At 35.2% G+C, this 7,500-nt stretch overlaps 1 protein-coding gene across 1 annotated transcript in view; it reads left to right on the top strand.

Annotated features, from left to right (window-relative positions):
- LOC137621778 (uncharacterized) overlaps window positions 1-7,500 on the top strand; it is a 1,028,309-nt gene that overhangs the window by 968,123 nt on the left and 52,686 nt on the right. The gene's annotated exons all lie outside the window — the stretch shown is intronic.

Below are 7,500 nucleotides of genomic sequence, written 5' to 3'. Positions count from 1 at the left end.
TTTTTTTTCTTCTTCGTGTTCGCCTATTTATTTTTGACAAGGGGACCCTTTGTATGGTGAATGAAAAAAAAAGCATGATTACACTATTATGGACATCTTTCGATGATTTAGATTGTCTCTTCTTTGGTCAATTCAAAAAATTTTACGCAATTTTATTCATACGTTTTTAAGATACATTGTAAACAGACATATCCAGGTGAATGTTATTGAAAGATCTGCCCTTCACATGGACCAGTTGTTTATTTTTTTCCTCGGTTTTTAAATGTTTAAAGGCTTCTCATGAATGGAAGGGGCAAGGGACAGAATATTGTCCTAGAGACTGACCATATCCACATATGATCAGAGCCTAAACTCCCTCTCCATCCAGTTAGGACCATGGGGGACCAGGCAATGGCTGTTGATGACTCGGCAGGTAGACTTATAGGTTCCCCCAAGCCTTCCATCAGTACCTCACAAGGAGAGGGAGGTTGCAGACTCTACTCTAAACTTTAGAACCTGAGTGTGTCTCGAACATCCGTCCAACGGATTGCCAGGCAAGGACGTTTCCAATAGGCTACTGCAACTGGTGATGATGTTTCATTACTGTTAGGTTTATTGATGGTGACTGCAATTCCTTCGTCAGTCTTTCGCTCTTTTTTTTTTTTTTTTTTTTTTTTTTTTTTTTTTTTTTTAGATAAATGTCCATGTTACCTCGTGATTAGACCTAGGACCTCTCGTTTGGAAAACTTATGTCCACAATCATTTCTATCCTACTCCTTCATTTCTCATTAGAGCGGACCTAGTGTAAGTTTTGATGTGGGGTAGTCGTTTCTTTATACATTTCACACATTATTATTATTATTATTATTAATATTATTATTATTATTATTAGTATTGTTTTTGTTGTTGTTGTTGTTGTTGTTGTTATTATTCAGGATGAGCATATTCATATAGAACAATCTAAACAGGCTGATAACTTAAAAAGCAAGATTTCAAAAAACAGGAATGGGCTTGAGGATATGTGCAACAAAACTAGATTTTAGTAAAAAGAAAAAAGTGGACCAATATAGATAGAGCGCAATGATGTTAACAGAAAACCATATTAAATCATATTATAAAATAAGATGAAAGCTGTGACTGCAGTATCTTTTGCAGATTTAATTAGTATATGAACAATAACAAGTTTAAGTGTCTATGCGTATTACCGTGTTCCATTCTATATTTATCAGAAGACTAAAGAAAGATTTCTCGTTTCGTAAATTATGAATATTTCCCTAACTCCAGTTTCCCAAAATAACAGATAAGTCAAATCCGAGTTAAAGTCACGTTCGACTTCTCCTCATAAAACATATGATTATGCAATTACCTATAAACCGTAACCAGCGACTGTATGCCTTTCCGACGCCGCCCTTGTTACCGTTTCGTCAGTCGAGGAGGAAGAACGGCGACAGATAATCTCCGACATTTTTGGCAGTTCCTCGTTGGATTTGTCACGAGGCTGAGCACGGCGCAGGTGAGGTTGACGCCTATAACGGGAACTGCGCGAAGATGCGATTAGGAAATTGAATGGACTTTTAAGGAAATGTTAAGCGTAATGAGGTGGTGTATGAGGAAGGGTGGGGTTTTAGGTGTGTGGGTTGAGTGAGAGAACTGTTGTGGTGGGGATGCTTGAGTGGAATGGAAGGGAGGGGTCCAATTCAGCCTAAAGATGCGGAAGAGCTCTGCATTTACAGGAAGTTGGAATTGGAGGAGCATTGAGGTATAATAAAAAAAAGGCTGTCAATTAAGGAAGAAGTGTCTTTTGCACCGTTTGGAAGACTTTCCAACATTTTGAGAAATTGAAGAGTATTTCAGTGCGTAGGACAACCTAAATACCTTTTCATTATAACACAGAATTGCTGGAAACCATTAATAAATAAAAAAGAGGGTTTGAGCCTTTTAGAGAACCAGGGCTAACGGAAGAATTAAATGAATTTCAAAGGTTGGAGTAGAGGGAACTTACCGTTCTTGTTATTCTTCCTGAAAAGAGTTTTAAGGAAGACTGGTTAATATATTGACACTTACGGAATATTTTTGATAAGTGAGACAAGGTATTATTAATGGGTTTACAGATCACGGGGTACTTTCATTATTGATAATTATCGTGATATTAATGATAACAACTTTTTTCTTCTTTTTCTTCTTCTTCTTCTTCTTCTTCTTTTTCTTCTTCTTCTTCTTCTTCTTCTTCTTATTATTATTATTATTATTATTATTATTAACATGCTGCGTTATTATTATTATTATTATTATTATTAACATGCTATGTTGTTTTTATTATTATTATTATTATTATTATTATTATTATTATTATTATTATTATTATTATTATTACTCATCATACGCTAAAGTCTATTAACATGCTAAACAGGATTGCACATCTCACGCAAAATCCTGTGCATATCAAAAAAAAAAAACGTGAATTCTTTACGTGTAAGGAGAGAATAATACGAAATAACAGTAAATAAAGGATAAGTTATGCATCATTCCATAACAAAATCCAAAATCTAGGTCGGTCGAAAATTTTTTGAGATCAGAAACCTTATATTAGGTTAACAATTGGTATAAATAAAGAAAGAACTATTGTGAAATGAGTATTTGTTCTGATGGAGGAGGTCTGAGAGACCATTGTTATCAAGACCCGTTTGTCATTGAGAGACATATTTAAAACGTGACCACAAACCAGTAGGAATGATGATGAAGAAACGAACCCTAAATAATTTTAGTGGCAAATATTTTGTTTCTTGATTTGTACGAGAACCGTATTTAGTTTAGCATGGTTTCATTTCTAAATTCCAAACTTGAATTTACATGTAATATGTAGATCAGAATCGACTTTAACTCTCTTCTCTTTTGATTGGTTTGTGGATGTAGTTATTGTCGCCTTTAACTCCAGCCCCAAAAGTTGGTTCGAATCCTGGTCAGGATTGGAGGGATTATACTTTTTGTATTTGTGATTACGACGTTGACCTTCCAACTTACTCGACTTCATGGAAATGCAAAGTAGAGAGGGTAATTCAAAATTTATACTGTAATTCTAAAGGAATTGTAAGAATATTCTTAGGTTAAAAAAAAGCAATAAAAAATTGTGAATATTCATCACAGATAATGTTTCGTTCCTTGAAGTGTCTAGTAGCTAGGTTTAAACTGTACTCTCTCTGAAGCTCATTAGATAGGTAACTTTCTCACGATCTCTCTTAATGAGATCATGTGCATGACCATTAGTCTCAGGAATTTACGAAACGACTCTCTCTCTCTCTCTCTCTCTCTCTCTCTCTCTCTCTCTCTCTCTCTCTCATACTGGAGGAAACTTCGTCAGTTGAATAATTAAGTTTTCATGACTAATTTTCCTAAATTGTCTTTCTTCATTTTACTCTCTCTCTCTCTCTCTCTCTCTCTCTCTCTCTCTCTCTCATACTGCAGGAAACTTCGTTAGTTGAATAATTAAGTTTTCATGACTAATTTTTCTAAATTGTCCTTCTTCATTTCACCACCACTACGACTATTAATCTATTTGGCAACTTAAGGGTAGGCTAAGGTAGTATCTAATTAGTTCCTAGGTTTTCGATTCAATCAGTATAATCGTTATCAATTACTTGTAATGTTACGGTGCCAGTAAATTTAAATAACATTCGATCAATCACTCAATCAATCAGATTTTTTTTATAATGCTTTACTGTCACAAGGACAACCAGCCTAATGCAGTGGTAATGTGTTCGCCTATCATACACATGGCAGCAGACCGATCCCAGCCGGGACAGTGAGTAAGATATTTACTGGGGAGGTCCCTGCTGTGGTTAGGTTTGCCGGGCTGACGTTCTGGTGAGCATCTTTTCAGAGGAAACTGGAACTGAAATCAGACACCTTTAGCTTTACTTAATAAACAACAAAAGCCAGTAGGATATAATGAAATATTGTAGTACCTAGCGCTTTCGTGCATTTTGATATACACTTCTTCAGGATATGTTAAAATGCATGAAAGCTCTAGGTACTAAAATATTTAATTATTTCCAACTGGCTTTTGTTGTATATTTTTATAATGTTTTGTAGCAAGGATATGAGATTGGAATATGTTGATAGCACAAAATGCTTTGTCAAGGATGTTTCTTGGTGGGAGGTCACAAGCTTTTAAAGAAGTATTAACGTTCTTTCTTGACAAAAGATTGCTTTCATTATGGGTCATTGCACGCGTTTTTTTTTTTTTCGTAATTATTTCTCTTTATTGTGCATTATTCGGAGACATTGAATTTCAAAATTGTGTCGAATATTTCATGTTATGAGATAGCCTTTTTCATCAATTTATATCAGGAAATTTGCACGACACTAAGTATCTAATGTTATGTGCCAGTATTTTTGCAACATGTGAGGTCCTTTCTTTCAAAATTACTTACTAAGATTTTGCATTACGCGAGGTCACTTTTTACCAAGATGCTGTCGATATTGTCTGTCAAAAAAAAAAAAAAAAAGTTTCTGAATTCTTTCAAGATGAAAGAAGAAAGAGACGAAGGAGAAGAAGCTGAGAATTCTCTCATGCTCGTGATTTCATGATTTGGAGCAGAGGCCCCCGTCAAAGACAAGGACCTCCCAGGTATGGGAAGACGCCGATTGGCAACGTGATTCGATTTTCTTGGGTCTCTCCTTTTATAATCGATGAGAAGAAAAAGTATCTTTGTTCGTCCTGCGTTCGAATGAAGAATCCAAAGTGGAAATTTCATCTAGTGGTTTTTTGATAAAAGTATAGGGACTGACAGTAAAAATTTCTTTCAATTCTTGTATATAAAAAAAAATCTTTGGTGCAAATAATTTTAATGAAGAGAAAGGACTTTTACAAATATAGCTCTTCTGAGAAGTTAAAGAAAAAAAATCAGTTAGGATATGATTCACTAGGAAAACATATTTTATTAATAAGAATACAAGGATATGCCACAAAAATTTTATGATAAAATGTAGGCAAAAAATCCCACCTTTTGCATGCAATATTTTGGTAATGACATGTTGGAAGGAAAAAAAATCAGCCACTGTTTTATTGATGAGAATAGAAGCGGAATTAAGACTTCCATACTTTGTTTCCATCATGAAATCGTAAGCGTGAAATCGTAAGCGTGACAGACATTTCATGCAACATTTAATGGTTAAAAGAAAGCCCCCCAAAAAGTTTCATCCAATGTTTTATGATGAAAATTAAAGAAGGAAATTTTCAGTGCATTAATTTCAAAATATAGAAGAAGAAAAAGGAGAGCTCCGACCCAATATGCCATTGACGGTATGAAAAAGCGTAGCTGAAAATTCACCCCAATACCTGATACTTGTAAGAGTTCGCCCATCCGGAAATTATGAACGTTGATAATGAGGACGATTGTTAAGAGAATGTGATAGATGGGTGATAAGATCGCTGCCTAACAGTTTGGAATAACCCCAGAGATACCCATTAAAGGATTTTTCAACCTTCATTACACCATTATATGCAGTGACCTCCCCTAGTTGCCCTTGCAGAGTGCCTTTCGCATAGATGCCTCTCTCTCTCTCTCTCTCTCTCTCTCTCTCTCTCTCTCTCTCTCTCTTTTTTTTTTCTCTCTTTTTTTTTTTTTTTTTTTTTTTTTTTTTGCGGAGTAAGTTTCCGAAATTGGATGTTCGCGATCGGATCGTCTCCTATGGTCTTATAAATCAAAGACCTCCATCCCTCCCTCCCTCCCTGGTACGCTTGCGAATTGACGACGGTGTAATTCGCATTCGAGAGTCACGATTTTTTAAATCTGGTTTCCCATAACAGGATTATGCGGCCTAATTGGACTAAAAAGATTTTAGCCGGTCAACGGGACTTTTCATTTCACAGTTGCTTAGACCGTAAGAGTTTATTTACAGGTATCCGGTGTATAAGATATATTTAGTTTATTGGGTCCATGTATGGTTCTTTCTTAATCGAAGTTAATTTTTATGGGGCATTCTATAATTTTGCTGTTTAAATGATTTTGACTTTCTTACTGCTGTTCATTCCAATTCTGCCTTGCGAATCAAGGTCCTAATTTTTTGTTTCATATATTACAGATCCGGGTGATTCATCATAGCTTTTGAATATGTAACTGATTTTATTGAGAAGGCTTCCTCCTCGTAATCTTTCATTTTATTAAAATTTTCCTTTATAAAGACTTCTGTGTATTTGTGAACAAGCTATTAAACAATCGTATTTTGTTATACCGGACAGAGATCATGCTGCATGTAATATACTGCACAAGTCATCCACTGATTGTCGACCAAAATTATGCAGAATCTAACAGGGGAAACATTTTTATAATAGAAGAAAAAAATATTTTATATAAGTGAAAAATCACTGATTGGCACTTCCTGTAGCAAGATCGCTGACTAACCTTGCGAAGGCCCATGGAAGTCAGGGTCTTATATTTTATATGCACAATACCTATAGAATATAAAGAAATGGCTGTGCTGTGTTACCTTTTCGCACTGTTAGAACGTTTACGCTTTCTTGCATTGTAATATCATCCCTACTTTGCATCAGAGGACTTTTCAGTTTCCCATGCCCTTCAGTTTGTCATTGTGATACTAAGCTGGCCTAAAGCAGACACACGCTCCCACTCTCATGAGCATCCTGTAGTTATAAGTATATATTTTGTTTATAGAGAATGGTACACAGTAAATAGGGCACGTATGGTAGGAAAGGCCCCCCATTGTCGAGTCGCTAACTCTCAAAAGGCAAGAGTTTGTGACGATAAAAAGACCTGTTAGGCTGGGTTCTTGTGTCAGGTTGTAAGCTATAAATCTCCCTCCTTAATAGATCGGCGTCGTCATTATGTCAACTCCCTTGTTAAGCGTCGTGGACGGACAAAATATAAGGGCGTAATTTGCCCTTATAAGAGGGGTTCCTCAGGGCTTGTCGTGCCACCATATCAAACTTTAAAAGGAGTCGTTCCCCCCACGTAACAATATAATCTGGACGTCCATTTTTCCAACTATATTATAAGAAGGGGTTTCTTTAGATATATACCTTGATTTATGATGAATCGTAGGGTTTCTAGATACGTTTTATAGCGGTTTTTGTTGTTTTTAAGTATGCTATTGTGTAAGGTTTTGTAACGATATAATCTGAGTGTATGCTTTTTCTACATTTTTTTTTCTGGATGGATGTTTATTCAGTATTCCTTTCATTTGGATTTATTTGATTTAATTTTTATGCAGTTAGTTTTTACTATTTCCACCATTTTACGAGAACTTAAGTGTTTTATGATATTTAGTATTCTGAATGTCTCCCCACTCCATTTTATGAAAATATACTCTCTGTATTTTTCCCATCATATGGTGTAACTGCTATAGATGAAGAGATTGTTCTTTATTTTTACATATTCCTTGTCATTATTATATACATGTTCCTGTTTTCAACTGGTGTAATATAAGCTTAAGTATTTTCCAGTCACCATGTTTGAAATCGTGTACAATTCCCATGTTTTACATAGCATATATTTTATGATG

The sequence above is a fragment of the Palaemon carinicauda genome, chromosome 28 (assembly GCF_036898095.1).
Source record: "Palaemon carinicauda isolate YSFRI2023 chromosome 28, ASM3689809v2, whole genome shotgun sequence".
NCBI lineage: Eukaryota > Metazoa > Arthropoda > Malacostraca > Decapoda > Palaemonidae > Palaemon > Palaemon carinicauda.
This window is presented reverse-complemented; position numbering and strand designations above follow the sequence as displayed.